The sequence below is a fragment of the Ranitomeya imitator genome, chromosome 1 (genome assembly GCF_032444005.1).
Source record: "Ranitomeya imitator isolate aRanImi1 chromosome 1, aRanImi1.pri, whole genome shotgun sequence".
Lineage (NCBI taxonomy): Eukaryota > Metazoa > Chordata > Amphibia > Anura > Dendrobatidae > Ranitomeya > Ranitomeya imitator.
Genome location: NC_091282.1, coordinates 1,174,599,328 through 1,174,616,398, shown reverse-complemented (window position 1 = coordinate 1,174,616,398; position 17,071 = coordinate 1,174,599,328).

The window sequence follows — 17,071 nt, the reverse complement described above, 5'->3', positions numbered from 1 at the left end:
TGATTCAGTGAAGAGGTATTTGCAAAGCCTTTAACAGATACCTGTGTGAATTGGTGTGAATTGCTGAATTGGGAGTAGCTATATTCACAAGGGGTTAACTTAGGGTGGGGTTTATAATTAGGGATTTATAAGGGGCAGTGTTATGACCTGGTGGTCAGGACAATAATGGACCTGGTGGTTAAGAGCACACAGAATGACCTGATAGTTTCTGATAATAAAGGACGAGCTCTGGGACGTGGGAACTCTGCTGACCGCAATCCCTAATCCTATCAAACACACTAGAAATAGCCGTGGATTGCGCCTAACGCTCCCTATGCAACTCGGCACAGCCTAAGAAACTAGCTAGCCCTGAAGATAGCAAAAATAAAGCCTACCTTGCCTCAGAGAAATTCCCCAAAGGAAAAGGCAGCCCCCCACATATAATGACTGTGAGTAAAGATGAAAATACAAACACAGAGATGAAATAGATTTAGCAAAGTGAGGCCCGACTTACTGAACAGACCGAGGATAGGAAAGGTTACTTTGCGGTCAGCACAAAAACCTACAAAAAGACCACGCAGAGGGCGCAAAAAGACCCTCCGCACCGACTCACGGTGCGGAGGCGCTCCCTCTGCGTCCCAGAGCTTCCAGCAAGCAAGACAACAATAAAAATAGCGAGCTTTACAGAAAAATAGCAAACCAAAGAAATACAAGCTGGAACTTAGCTTCTGCTGGGAAGACAGGTCACAAGAACGATCCAGGAGTGAACTAGACCAATACTGGAACATTGACAGGTGGCATGGAGCAAAGATCTAAGTGGAGTTAAATAGAGCAGCCAGCTAACGAATTAACCTCGTCACCTGAGGAAGGAAACTCAGAAACACCCACCAGAGGAAGTCCATGGACAGAACCAGCCGAAGTACCATTCATGACCACAGGAGGGAGCCCGACAACAGAATTCACAACAGTACCCCCCCCTTGAGGAGGGGTCACCGAACCCTCACCAGAGCCCCCAGGCCGACCAGGATGAGCCAAATGAAAGGCACGAACCAGATCGGCAGCATGAACATCAGAGGCTAAAACCCAGGAATTATCTTCCTGACCATAACCCTTCCACTTGACCAGGTACTGGAGTTTCCGTCTCGAAACACGAGAATCTAAAATCTTCTCCACCACATACTCCAACTCCCCCTCAACCAACACCGGGGCAGGAGGATCAACGGATGGAACCACAGGCGCCAGGTATCTCCGCAATAACGACCTATGGAACACATTATGGATGGCAAAAGAAGCAGGAAGGGCCAAACGAAATGACACAGGATTGATAACCTCAGAAATCTTATACGGGCCAATGAAACGAGGCTTAAACTTAGGAGAGGAAACCTTCATAGGAACATAACGAGACGACAACCAAACCAAATCCCCAACACGAAGTCGGGGACCCACACAGCGCCGGCGGTTAGCGAAACGTTGAGCCTTCTCCTGGGACAATGTCAAATTGTCCACCACATGAGTCCAAATCTGCTGCAACCTATCCACCACAGTGCCTACACCAGGACAGTCCGAAGACTCAACCTGCCCTGAAGAGAAACGAGGATGGAAACCAGAATTGCAGAAAAACGGTGAAGCCAAAGTAGCCGAGCTGGCCCGATTATTAAGGGCGAACTCAGCCAACGGCAAAAAGGACACCCAATCATCCTGATCAGCAGAAACAAAGCATCTCAGATATGTTTCCAAAGTTTGATTAGTTCGTTCGGTTTGGCCATTTGTCTGAGGATGGAAAGCCGAGGAGAAAGACAAATCAATGCCCATCCTAGCACAAAAGGATCGCCAAAACCTCGAAACAAACTGGGAACCTCTGTCAGAAACGATGTTCTCCGGGATACCATGTAAACGAACCACATGCTGGAAAAATAATGGCACCAAATCAGAGGAGGAAGGCAATTTAGACAAAGGTACCAAATGGACCATCTTAGAAAAGCGATCACAAACCACCCAAATGACCGACATCTTTTGAGAGACGGGGAGACCCGAAATAAAATCCATAGAAATATGCGTCCATTGCCTCTTCGGGACCGGCAAGGGCAAAAGCAACCCACTGGCACGAGAACAGCAGGGCTTAGCCCGAGCACAAGTCCCACAGGACTGCACAAAAGAACGCACATCCCGTGACAAAGACGGCCACCAGAAGGATCTAGCCACCAAATCTCTGGTACCAAAGAATCCAGGATGCCCAGCCAACACTGAACAATCAATCTCAGAGATAACTCTACTAGTCCATCTATCAGGGACAAACAGTTTCTCCGCTGGGCAACGGTCAGGTCTATCAGCCTGAAATTTTTGCAGCACCCGCCGCAAATCAGGGGAGATGGCAGACAAAATTACCCCCTCTTTGAGAATACCCGCCGGCTCAGGAACACCCGGAGAGTCAGGCACAAAACTCCTTGACAGGGCATCAGCCTTCACATTCTTAGAGCCCGGAAGGTACGAAACCACAAAATCAAAACAGGAGAAAAATAACGACCATCGAGCCTGTCTCGGATTCAACCGTTTGGCAGACTCAAGATAAGTCAAATTCTTGTGATCTGTCAAGACCACCACGCGATGCTTGGCTCCTTCCAGCCAATGACGCCACTCCTCGAATGCCCACTTCATGGCCAACAACTCACGATTACCAACATCATAGTTACGCTCAGCAGGCGAAAACTTTCTAGAAAAGAAAGCACATGGCTTCATCACCGAGCCATCAGAACTTTTTTGCGACAAAACAGCCCCTGCTCCAATCTCAGAAGCATCAACCTCAACCTGAAACGGAAGCGAAACATCTGGCTGGCACAACACAGGGGCAGAAGAAAAACGACGCTTCAACTCCTGAAAAGCCTCTACAGCTGCAGAAGACCAATTGACCACATCAGCACCCTTCTTGGTCAAATCAGTCAACGGTTTAGCAACAGTAGAAAAATTAGCGATGAAGCGCCGATAAAAATTAGCAAAGCCCAGGAACTTTTGCAGGCTCTTCACAGATGTCGGCTGAGTCCAATCGTAAATGGCCTGGACTTTAACAGGGTCCATCTCGATAGTAGAAGGGGAAAAAATGAACCCCAAAAATGAAACTTTCTGAACTCCAAAGAGACACTTTGACCCCTTCACAAACAAGGAATTCGCACGAAGGACCTGGAACACCATTCTGACCTGCTTCACATGAGACTCCCAATCATCCAAAAAGACCAAAATATCATCCAAATACACAATCAGGAATTTATCCAGGTACTCTCGGAAGATATCATGCATAAAGGACTGAAATACTGATGGAGCATTGGAAAGCCCGAATGGCATAACCAGGTACTCAAAATGGCCCTCGGGCGTATTAAATGCTGTTTTCCATTCATCGCCTTGTTTAATACGCACAAGATTATACGCCCCTCGAAGATCTATCTTGGTGAACCAACTAGCCCCTTTAATACGAGCAAACAAATCAGACAGCAACGGCAAAGGATACTGAAATTTGACTGTAATTTTATTAAGAAGGCGGTAATCAATACAAGGTCTCAAAGAACCATCCTTCTTGGCCACAAAAAAGAACCCTGCTCCTAACGGTGATGACGACGGGCGAATATGGCCTTTCTCCAAGGATTCCTTTATATAACTCCACATAGCAGCGTGTTCTGGCACAGATAAATTGAACAATCGGCCCTTAGGAAACTTACTACCAGGAATCAAATTAATTGCACAATCGCAATCCCTATAAGGAGGTAGGGCACTGGCTTTGGGCTCATCAAATACATCCCGATAATCCGACAAAAACTCGGGAACTTCAGAAGGAGTGGAAGACGAAATAGACAAAAATGGAACATCACCATGTACCCCCTGGCAACCCCAGCTGGACACAGACATAGATTTCCAGTCCAACACTGGATTATGAACCTGTAGCCATGGCAACCCCAAAACGGCCACATCATGCAGATTATGCAACACCAGAAAGCGGATATCCTCCTGATGTGCAGGAGCCATGCACATGGTCAATTGGGTCCAGTACTGAGGCTTATTCTTGGCCAAAGGCGTAGCATCAATTCCTCTCAATGGAATAGGATACTGCAAGGGCTCCAAGAAAAAACCACAGCGCCTAGCATACTCCAAGTCCATCAAATTCAGGGCAGCGCCTGAATCCACAAATGCCATAACAGAATAGGATGACAAAGAGCAAATCAGAGTAACAGACAATAGAAATTTAGACTGTACCGTACCAATGGTGGCAGACCTAGCGAACCGCTTAGTGCGCTTAGGACAATCGGAGATAGCATGAGTGGAATCACCACAGTAAAAACATAGCCCATTCCGACGTCTGTGTTCTTGCCGTTCAGCTCTGGTCAAAGTCCTATCACATTGCATAGGCTCAGGCCCATGCTCAGATAGTACCGCCAAATGGTGCACAGCTTTACGCTCACGCAAGCGTCTATCGATCTGAATGGCCAAGGACATAGACTCATTCAGACCAGCAGGCATGGGAAACCCCACCATGACATCCTTAAGGGCTTCAGAGAGACCCTTTCTGAAGATTGCTGCCAGGGCACATTCATTCCACTGAGTGAGCACAGACCACTTTCTAAACTTCTGACAATATATCTCCACTTCATCCTGACCCTGACACAGAGCCAGCAAGATTTTCTCTGCCTGATCCACTGAATTAGGTTCGTCATAAAGCAATCCAAGCGCCAGGAAAAACGCATCAACATCACGCAATGCCGGATCTCCTGGCGCAAGGGAAAATGCCCAGTCTTGAGGGTCACCACGTAACAAAGAAATAATGATCTTTACTTGTTGAACAGGGTCACCTGAGGAGCGAGGTTTCAAGGCAAGAAACAATTTACAATTATTTTTAAAATTCAAGAACTTAGATCTATCACCAAAAAACAAATCAGGAATTGGAATCCTAGGCTCTGACATCGGATTCTGAACCACAAAATCTTGAATGTTTTGTACCCTTGTAGTGAGATTATCCATCCAAGAGGACAGACTTTGAATGTCCATGTTTACACCAGTGTCCTGAACCACCCAGAGGTAAAGGGGAAGAGAGAGACAAAACACACTGCAAAGAAAAAAAAATGGTCTCAGAACTTCTCTTATCCCTCTATTGAGATGCATTAGTACTTTGGGCCACCTGTACTGTTATGACCTGGTGGTCAGGACAATAATGGACCTGGTGGTTAAGAGCACACAGAATGACCTGATAGTTTCTGATAATAAAGGACGAGCTCTGGGACGTGGGAACTCTGCTGACCGCAATCCCTAATCCTATCAAACACACTAGAAATAGCCGTGGATTGCGCCTAACGCTCCCTATGCAACTCGGCACAGCCTAAGAAACTAGCTAGCCCTGAAGATAGAAAAATAAAGCCTACCTTGCCTCAGTGAAATTCCCCAAAGGAAAAGGCAGCCCCCCACACATAATGACTGTGAGTAAAGATGAAAATACAAACACAGAGATGAAATAGATTTAGCAAAGTGAGGCCCGACTTACTGAACAGACCGAGGATAGGAAAGGTTACTTTGCGGTCAGCACAAAAACCTACAAAAAGACCACGCAGAGGGCGCAAAAAGACCCTCCGCACCGACTCACGGTGCGGAGGCGCTCCCTCTGCGTCCCAGAGCTTCCAGCAAGCAAGACAACAATAAAAATAGCGAGCTGGACAGAAAAATAGCAAACCAAAGAAATACAAGCTGGAACTTAGCTTCTGCTGGGAAGACAGGTCACAAGAACGATCCAGGAGTGAACTAGACCAATACTGGAACATTGACAGGTGGCATGGAGCAAAGATCTAAGTGGAGTTAAATAGAGCAGCCAGCTAACGAATTAACCTCGTCACCTGAGGAAGGAAACTCAGAAACACCCACCAGAGGAAGTCCATGGACAGAACCAGCCGAAGTACCATTCATGACCACAGGAGGGAGACCGACAACAGAATTCACAACAGGGCAGCTGTTTGGGGCTCCAGTCCTTTTTGGAAGTGCATTAAGCAGCAAGGTGGATTGCAGCTGAGGGGTAAAAGAAAAAAAAACAAAATTCTTTAAATCTTCATCTTAGCGAGTGTGAGCGAGCTGAGTGTGAGCTGAGTGTAAGCTGAGTGTAAGTGTGAATGGCGGTAAGTGTGACTTGTGATTCAGTGACTTTGGAGTCAGGGAGTTTCCAAGGGAGGAATTACTGAATTGCTGTCTGTGTTTTATTGATACTTTGCATTTATTTATTTTTTTTGTTTAACGTTTCTGTCTGGTGCAATCCCCATTAGGAAATGTGCTCCACTATTGTTAATGCCATCCAGTGCACATCTTGCCACATGTATGCAGTCCTTGATCAGCCGGTTGAGGGTGCATACTGCTGTGCGAGATGTGAGCACGTTGAGCATTTGGAAGCCCAGATTCTGGATCTAAATGTGCAGCTGCCAACACTGAGATCCATAGACAATATGGAGAGGAATCTTCTGCTCACTGAGCAGACGCTCAATGGGATAGATGAGGTGGGGATGGTAGGATGGTGAAGTAGCAAGCTGGGTGACAGGTAGAAGGCCGGGTAGAGGAAAGAGTGCCAGGGAGGCTAGTCCTGATCTGGCAGCCCCCAATAAGTTTGCTAAGTTGGCAGGGAGGTGCCAGTACAGGGGTAGCACTGCTGCAGCCAGGCATGTCCTCTGAAAGCCGGAGGAGTGACTGCTCCAGTAAGGAGGAAAATAGGAGCGCAGGGCAGGCCAGACAGGTGCTGGTAGTGGGGGACTCAATTATTAGGGGAACAGATAGGGAAATATGTCACAAAGACAGGGATCATTGAACGGTGTGCTGCCTACCTGGCGCTCGAGTCTGACACATCGCTGATCGGATGGACAGATTACTGGGAGGGGCTGGTGAAGACCCAGCAGTCATGGTGCACATTGGCAGAAATGACAAAGTTTGAGGTAGGTGGAAGGTCCTTAAAGATGATGTCAGGGACTTAGGCTGCAAGCTGAAAGCAAGGACCTCCAACGTGGTATTTTCCGAAATACTGCCTGTACCACGTGCCACGCCAGAGGCAAGGGGAGATTATGGAGGTTAATAAGTGGCTCAAGAATTGGTGTAGGAAGGAGGGGTTTGGGTTCCTGCAGAACTGGGCCGACTTCTCAGTTGGCTACAGGCTCTACGCTAGGGACGGGCTGCACCTCAATGGGGAAGGTGCAGCTGTGCTGGGGGAGAAAATGGCTAGAAGGTTGGAGGAGTGTTTAAACTAGGGATTGGGCGGGAGGGTATTCAATTTATAGGAGGGGAAGATAGTGCAGACAGAGACCTGGGCACAAATAAGGAAGTTGGGGGTGGCGGTGGCATGGGGGGTGGGGTTAGAACAATTAATAATTTAAGAAAGAATCGAGGTACAGAGAGGAACATCAAGTGCATGTATACTAATGCCAGAAGCTTCGCCAACAAAATGGCCGAATTAGAATTAATGTTGTTGGAGCATAATTATGACATGGTGGGGATAACTCAAACGTGGCTGGGTGAGAGCCATGACTGGGCTATTAACTTGCAGGGCTATAGCCTGTTCAGAAATGACCGTACAGATAAGCGAGGGGGGGGGTGTCTATATGTAAAATCATCTTTAAAATCCATCCGACGTGATAATATGGGTGAATTTAATGAAAACGTAGAATCCCTGTGGGTGGAGATAACGGGAGGTGGAAAAAATAATAAATTACTGATAGGGGTTTGTTATAAATCTCCAAAAATAATGGAAGCAATGGAGAATATCCTCATAAAGCAAAGAGATGAAGCTGTGACTTAAGGGGAAGTCATTATTATGGGGGACTTCAACTACCCTGAAATAGATTGGGGAACAGAAACCTGCAGTTCCAGCAAAGGTAATCGGTTTTTGACAACTATGAGAGACAATTACCTTTCACAACTGGTTCAGGACCCAACAAGAAGGGGGGCACTGCTAGACCTAATATTAACCAACAAGCCAGACCGCATAGCAAATATAAGGGTTGGGGGTCACTTGGGAAATAGCGATCACAAAATAATAAGTTTTCATGTATCCTTTAATAAGATGTATAGTTGAGGGGTTACACGGACACTAAACTTCAGGAGGGCAAATTTCCAACGGATGAGAGAGGATCTTGGTGCAATTAACTGGGACGATATCCTGAGACATAAAAATACACAAAGAAAATGGGAGACATTTATTAGCATCCTGGATAGGACCTGTGCACAATATATACCGTATGGGAATAAACATACTAGAAATAGGAGGAAACCAATATGGCTAAATAGAGCTGTAAGGGGCACAATTAGTGACAAAAAGAAAGCATTTAGAGAATTAAAGGAAGTAGGTAGTGAGGAGGCATTAAATAAATACAGAAAATTAAATAAATTATGTAAAAAGCAAATCAAGGCAGCAAAGACTGAGACAGAGAGACTCATTGCCAGAGAGAGTAAAAATAATCCCAAAATATTCTTTAACTACGTAAATAGTATGAAACTAAAAAATGATAGTGTTGGCCCCCTTCAAAATAGTCTGGGTGAAATGGTGGATGAGGATGAGGAAAAAGCCATTATGCTAAATGACTTTTTTCATCAGTATTTACACAAGAAAATCCCATGGCAGACAAAATGACTAGTGATAAAAATTCCCAATTAAATGTCACCTGCTTAACACAGCAGGAAGTGCGGCGGCATTTAAAAATCACTAAAATTGACAAATCTCCGGGCCCGGATGAGATACACCCTCGAGTACTGCAGGAATTAAGTACAGTCATTGATAGACCATTATTTTTAATCTTTAAAGACTCCATAATAACAGGGTCTGTACCACAGGACTGGCGTATAGCAAATATGGTGCCAATATTCAAAAAAGGGGACAAAAACTGAATTCGGAAATTATAGGCCAGCAAGCTTAACCTCTACTGTGGGTAAAATCCTGGAGGGCATTCTAAGGGATGCTATACTGGAGTATCTGAAGAGGAATAACCTCATGACCCAGTATCAGCACGGGTTTACTAGGGACCGTTCATGTCTGACTAATCTGATCAGCTTCTATGAAGAGGTAAGTTTCGGACTGGACCAAGGGAACCCAGTGGACGTAGTGTATATGGACTTTTCAAAAGCTTTTGATACGGTGACACACAAAAGGTTGATACATAAAATGAGAATAATGGGGATAGGGGAAAATATGTGAAAGTGGGTTAAGAGCTGGCTCAAGGATAGGAAACAAAGGGTGGTTATTAATGGAGCACACTCGGACTGGGTAGCGTTTAGCAGTGGGGTACCACAGGGGTCAGTATTGGGCCCTCTTCTTTTTAACATATTTATTAATGACCTTGTAGGGGGCATTCAGAGCAGAATTTCAATATTTGCAGATGACACTAAACTCTGCAGGGTAATCAATACAGAGGAGGACAATTTTATATTACAGGATGATTTATGTAAGCTAGAAGCTTGGGCTGATAAATGGCAAATGAGCTTTAATGGGGATAAATGTAAGGTCATGCACTTGGGTAGAAGTAATAAGATGAATAATTATGTGCTTAATTCTAAAACTCTGGGCAAAACCGTCAATGAAAAAGACCTGGGAGTATGGGTGGATGACAAACTCATGTTCAGTGGCCAGTGTCAGGCAGCTGCAACAAAGGCTAATAAAATAATGGGATGCATTAAAAGAGGCATAGATGCACATGAGGAGAACATAATTTTACCTCTATACAAGTCACTAGTTCGACCACACTTAGAATACTGTGCACAGTTCTGGTCTCTGGTGTATAAGAAAGACATAGCTGAACTAGAGCTGGTGCAGAGAAGAGCGACCAAAGTTACTAGAGAACTGGGGGGGTCTGCAATACCAAGATAGGTTATTACACTTGGAGCTATTTAGTTTGGAAAAACGAAGACTAAGGGGTGATCTTATTTTAATGTATAAATACAGTGGGGCAAAAAAGTATTTAGTCAGTCAGCAATAGTGCAAGTTCCACCACTTAAAAAGATGAGAGGCGTCTGTAATTTACATCATAGGTAGACCTCAACTATGGGAGACAAACTGAGAAAAAAAAATCCAGAAAATCACATTGTCTGTTTTTTTAACATTTTATTTGCATATCATGGTGGAAAATAAGTATTTGGTCAGAAACAAACAATCAAGATTTCTGGCTCTCACAGACCTGTAACTTCTTCTTTAAGAGTCTCCTCTTTCCTCCACTCATTACCTGTAGTAATGGCACCTGTTTAAACTTGTTATCAGTATAAAAAGACACCTGGGCACACCCTCAAACAGTCTGACTCCAAACTCCACTATGGTGAAGACCAAAGAGCTGTCAAAGGACACCAGAAACAAAATTGTAGCCCTGCACCAGGCTGGGAAGACTGAATCTGCAATAGCCAACCAGCTTGGAGTGAAGAAATCAACAGTGGGAGCAATAATTAGAAAATGGAAGACATACAAGACCACTGATAATCTCCCTCGATCTGGGGCTCCACGCAAAATCCCACCTCGTGGGGTCAGAATGATCACAAGAACGGTGAGCAAAAATCCCAGAACCACGCGGGGGGACCTAGTGAATGAACTGCAGAGAGCTGGGACCAATGTAACAAGGCCTACCATAAGTAACATACTATGCCACCATGGACTCAGATCCTGCAGTGCCAGACGTGTCCCACTGCTTAAGCCAGTACATGTCCGGGCCCGTCTGAAGTTTGCTAGAGAGCATTTGGATGATCCAGAGGAGTTTTGGGAGAATGTCCTATGGTCTGATGAAACCAAACTGGAACTGTTTGGTAGAAACACAACTTGTCGTGTTTGGAGGAAAAAGAATACTGAGTTGCATCCATCAAACACCATACCTACTGTAAAGCATGGTGGCGGAAACATCATGCTTTGGGGCTGTTTCTCTGCAAAGGGGCTAGGACGACTGATCCGGGTACATGAAAGAATGAATGGGGCCATGTATCGTGAGATTTTGAGTGCAAACCTCCTTCCATCAGCAAGGGCATTGAAGATGAAACGTGGCTGGGTCTTTCAACATGACAATGATACAAAGCACACCGCCAGGGCAACGAAGGAGTGGCTTCGTAAGAAGCATTTCAAGGTCCTGGAGTGGCCTAGCCAGTCTCCAGATCTCAACCCTATAGAAAACCTTTGGAGGGAGTTGAAAGTCCGTGTTGCCAAGCGAAAAGCCAAAAACATCACTGCTCTAGAGGAGATCTGCATGGAGGAATGGGCCAACATACCAACAACAGTGTGTGGCAACCTTGTGAAGACTTACAGAAAACGTTTGACCTCTGTCATTGCCAACAAAGGATATATTACAAAGTATTGAGATGAAATGTTGTTTCTGACCAAATACTTATTTTCCACCATAATATGCAAATAAAATGTTAAAAAAACAGACAATGTGATTTTCTGGATTTTTTTTTCTCAGTTTGTCTCCCATAGTTGAGGTCTACCTATGATGTAAATTACAGACGCCTCTCATCTTTTTAAGTGGTGGAACTTGCACTATTGCTGACTGACTAAATACTTTTTTGCCCCACTGTATATGAGGGGACAGTACAAAGACCTTTCTGATGATCTTTTTAATCATAGACCTAAGACAGGGACAAGGGGGCATCCTCTACGTCTGGAGGAAAGAAGGTTTAGGCATAATAACAGATGCGGGTTCTTTACTGTAAGAGCAGTGAGACTATGGAACTCTCTGCCATATGATGTTGTAATGAGTGATTCATTACTTAAATTTAAGAGGGGACTGGATGCCTTTCTTGAAAAGTATAATGTTGCAGGGTATATATACTAGATTCCTTGATAGGACGTTGATCCAGGGAACTAGTCTGATTGCCGTATGTGGAGTCGGGAAGGAATTTTTTTCCCAAAAGTGGAGCTTACTATTTGCCACATGGGTTTTTTTGCCTTCCTCTGGATCAACATGTTAGGGCATGTTAGGTTAGGCTATGGGTTGAACTAGATGGACTTAAAGTCTTCCTTCAACCTAAATAACTATGTTACTATGTTACATCTACAATAGTTGTGAGGACCTTACCGAGAAGCTCAGCAGGAAGGGACTACAACACTCAGGCGCTAGAGGAAGGCCACTGATTTCCTCCTGGATAAGGGGACTCTGGATTTGCTTCAGACCGGCTGGACTCTGCCTGCCCTGTGATCTGGTGCTCTGGGTTGTGGACGCTGAAGCCTTCAGTAAAGGTAAAGAGACTGCAACCTTGTCTCCTCGTTCTTCTCTGCGCCTTTTGCCATCCACCATCCACACACTGTGAAGCCCTGGGGACATATTTCACCTGTGGGAAGGTATACCATCTAGCTGCCATAACATCACCCCAGCGGACCCCTAAGCAGCGTCGATCACCCTGACCGAATACCACAGGTGGCGTCACGAACATTATCCCTTTAGAGACCTTTCCCCCAATTTACAACGGACACCCCTAAGGCCACGGGCGGGTCAGCCACCGTGACAACCCCCTTGACAACCGAAGGGCCCAGCTCTGAGTATCCCCGCCGCCCTTGGGGGCGCTCCACTCTGGCTTCAATAGTGGTGTGCTGCGGTCCCCTAGAAACTGGGACAGGAACGACGAGCGAGAAGATGTGGGTCTTTGTTGTTGCCCACTTTCACCTTGCCAATGGCCTCGTCCTCTGGATGCACCATCAGCATCACGTCCACTTCCCCGTCCCTTGCCTTAACTATTTTAAATGGACTATTACACTATTTCAAATGCTCAACTCTCGATGTCACTCACTCAATGTCTTTATTAGTAGCGAAACAAAATGTGATCAGTATGCCTGCAAATGTACGATTTTTAAAACCCAAACACCAGGCAGGCCTCAGCCTGACCTAACAGACTGTATTCAATTTTTTTTTTTTAAGTTAATTTATGCGAAATAGTGCTGTACAGAATTTGAGTATCACACAGCCAAAAAATAAGTACACCAGCCTACAATGTCCAAACTTGGAGCAGAGATATATGAGGGCTCTCACAGAAATACCACACTGGCAAATATGTGGCATTTGAATTTTTTTTTATGCGAAATAGTGCTGTATAGAATTTGAGTATCACATAGCCAAAAAGTAAGTACACCGGCCTCCAATGACCTAACTTGGAGCACAGAGATATATGACGGCTGTAAGGGAAATACCACACTGGCAAATCTGTGGCCTTTGAATATTTTTGATGCAAAATAGAGCTGTATAGAATTTGAGTATCACGCAGCCAAAAAATAAGTACACCGGCCTCCAATGACCAAACTTGGAGCACGCAGATATATGAGGCCCTTTTCGGTGAATTTAAAACACCAAAAAAAAAAAAAAGGGGGGGGGCACAAGGGTGGCACACACAACTATGCTACGGATGCCTGACTAACTATAACTTTTCAACAGGCCTCAGTCTGACAGAACAGACTGTATATTTTTTTTTGGGGGGAGGGAATTTTTGGAAAAAAAAGAAAAAATAGGTAAATGGACAGTAAGTAAGCTGCAGCAGCAGGCAGTTATGGAGCTTTGGGAAGGATGCAGTGGGACTAATGGACGCACATACAGTGCCTGCAGGCCTCGCACTGATGTGAATAAGCTGTGCCCTGCCTACCTAGAGCTGCAATATTGGGACCCACGTATTAGCCCTAAATGGACTTTTGGTTTCTGAGGAGTTGTGGATGTAAGAGTTGCAGACCTACACTAACTCAAAAACCACGATTCTGACCCTATCTCGGCAGCAGCTCTCCTTACTCTCGCTGAAACAGGAACAGAATGCGGCGAGCAGGGCGACGCCAGGTCTCTTATACTCGGGATGATGCTGTACGGCCCAGCCAATCACTGCACAACCACAACAAAGATGGCTGCGGCGTTTCATGGCCTGGCAGACAATCCCTGCACAGTGATTGGGTCTCTAAAGTCCACCAAAACTGCTGGGTGGAGACTGCGGTTACCGCCAAATAATACCGGAAATGCTCGCTGCTCGCCGAGTACGCCGAGCATAGCGATACTCGGGCGAGTAACGAGTAGTGGCGAGCACGTTTGCTCATCACTACTAATTACTAAATATTGTGTCAAAAAAGATCGCAATGACCTAATTTCTCACAATAACACAGGTCTGCCCCCAAAAATGTTTCAAGAGCTGTTTTGGTTATTCCACGTAATCTTTATGTTTTTAAGTGCGCTGAATCCGAAAATGACCTCCGTTTTGTCATAGGACATCACGTTTTCTGACAATTTAAGTAAATATGTTAAATAAGACAATACCTCAAAATAAATGAAAATAGACTCATAAAATTAATTTTTTATTACAAATGTTTCATGAAAATCATTTTTTAATGGCAATGAGCTCACTAACACACACTAAATCGATTCTTCTTCCCTGTGAGGCTTCTCTTGGTACATTTACACTTGTGAGTAGCATCTGTAATGTCTCTCGGAAGCATCCAACAGTAGTCTGCCATCATTGTAATGCTCCATCTTCCCTGGTATCTTCTTACCATCTCTTTAATGTCCTGGTGGAATCGTTCACCTTGCTCTTCAATTACAGCTCCCAAATTTTCAGGAAAGTTGTCAAAGTGGGAATGGAAGAAATGCACTTTCAAACTCATCAGGCAACCTAAAGCTTGAAATGCTTTCAGCATTCGTCCGACGATTTTTTTGTAGTCAGGGTTTTTGTTATTGCCTAAAAATTTCTCTACGACCTCTTTAAATGCAAACCACCCTTCTTTTTGAGGATGCATCATGGTATTGATAAACTCTTGATCAGCTATAATTCTTCTAATGTCTGGTCTGACGAACACACCTTCCTTCAACTTGAATATGACGAGCTAACACGAACTGAGATGAAAAAGTGTGAACAGGCGAGAACCAAGAGAGAACAATTGAATCAAGCCCAGGCATGTCAGAGCCTGCTCCTTCAGCTTGCAACATGTTGATGCTGGTTTCATTAGCTCACTCTGAAAGTTCTTTTCTTTGAAAGTTATATTTTTTGGCATTGTATATCTTCAATGCATTGATGTGAATTAATTAATAGTAATTTTGACTTTCAAAACCCTAAGATAAAAAATACCAAAAATTGAGAAAAATATACTAAATTTGAAGAGAATTTTGCATTTTGTGGCAAATCCTGACGTCCAGGATTTTTTTCAAAATTTTTTTCGTTTTCAGCACATCAAAATACATGGAAATTAGATGCAAATAATCAAACAACTTTTTAGTCGCAGACCTCTGTAATGATAAAAATAAAAATAATGATCATCAATTTACAATTAGACCTTTTATTTGCTTTCAATATAGTCCTTAATTTTACAAAATTTAACAGATTATGTATACATTTTTCTGTATACTATATGAGGATCAAACTTTGGCATCTGTTTTACAGTCAGGTTGCAATGTAGTGGCGAGGAAAGCACCCACACTGGGGAGTATTCTATGCCCCAGTATGCTTGTGTCAAATGGTCAATACTAAACCATTTAGGAATCATGACAATTTTTCCAAATGATAATATTAAGGAATTTATCAGTTGTAATTCATGCTATGTCATCTCTAAAATTAATTTTGCTGTATGCTGTGAGATAGCGCTTACCGCTTGTGTTGGGGGACACTCACTTGGCACGGGATTCCAGCACACAGGAACGGTTTTTCGCTTAAACAGAGTCTATGCAGTTTATTAAAGTGTCATAAACAGGGTCATGCATAGTTCATTATATACATTTTGTTCGGCTTCAATTCACAGTTCACTAAACATTCTGGACCTCTCACTTCATCCAGTTACCATGGGTGACCGTACGCCGAACAGTTCATATGGCAGATACACTTCTATGCCGTATAATACAGTATATGACAATCCTCTTGTCCGGGGTTACTTTTCTGGAGCTCCTGCTCCTCACGCTGACCTTCTGTCAGTCCTCTCTCACAGGGAAGCTGCCAACCTGAGATTACCATCACGGACAATGCCTTGCTCACTAGGCCACCTGACAGTCCAGTCCCTCAGACGGGCTGTAGCTCCCCCAGTGCAGTGCCGTTACAGACTCTGCATCCACTCCTTCCCATGTGCTCTTCAGGAAGTCCTACTCCCAGGACTCCCAACACAGGTTGTGCTATTCAGGAAGTCCTACTCCCAGGACTTCCAACAACTCTCTTGGGGAAACTGCCTTACAGGAATCACCAACAGGCACACACCAGTCAGTCCAGAGCCAGCAAAGGACGGTAGCTTCCCCAACACAGACCGTCCAGATCCACGGTCTCTCAGGTGCTCCAGGAAGACTCCACTCACAGGAGCTTCCAGCACAGACAGTCCAGGACCTTGGTCACTATGCGCTATTCAGGACATCCATCCCTCCTGGGACCGTTCAAAACACAACCGTCCAGGTTCACGGTCTCTCAGGTGCTCCAGGAAGACTCCATTCACAGGAGCTTCCAACACAGACCGTCCAGGGCCACGGTCACTGTGCGCTATTCTGGACATCCATCCCTCCTGGGACTGTCCAACACACAACTGTCATGGTCCACGGTCTTTTAGGTGCTCCAGTAAGACTCCACTCACAGGAGCTTCCAACACAGACCGTCCAGGACCACAGTTTCACTCTGCGCTATTCAGGACTTCCATCCCTCCTGGGACCATCTAACACACAACCGTCCAGGTCCACGGTCTCTCAGATGCTCCAGGAAAACTCCACTCACAGGAGCTTTCAACACAGACCGTCCAGGACCACAGTTTCACTCTGCGCTATTCAGGATGTCCATCCCTCCTGGGACCATCCATCACACAGGCATGTGACTTGTCCTGGTGCTATTCTAGGATATTTGTCCAACACCCCAGGCCACCAGGTCCAAAGCCCCACCACGTGCTCTTCAGGGAGAAGGCACTCCCAACACATAGGCTTCCAGGACCTTATTCAGAAACCATGTGACTCACACCCTGGTCACATTATGAAGCTGTAACCACTCCCACAGGTGGGAGTGGGTGTGTGTGGCTAGTTCAACCCGCCCATCTCTCATAGCCAGCCTCCCTTCACAATTATACAAACAACACATTTACTTGTGGGACTACAGGTCCCAAAACAACCTTACCTCAGGCTGGCAGTGCAGAGTGTCTTCCTCTGCGACACGC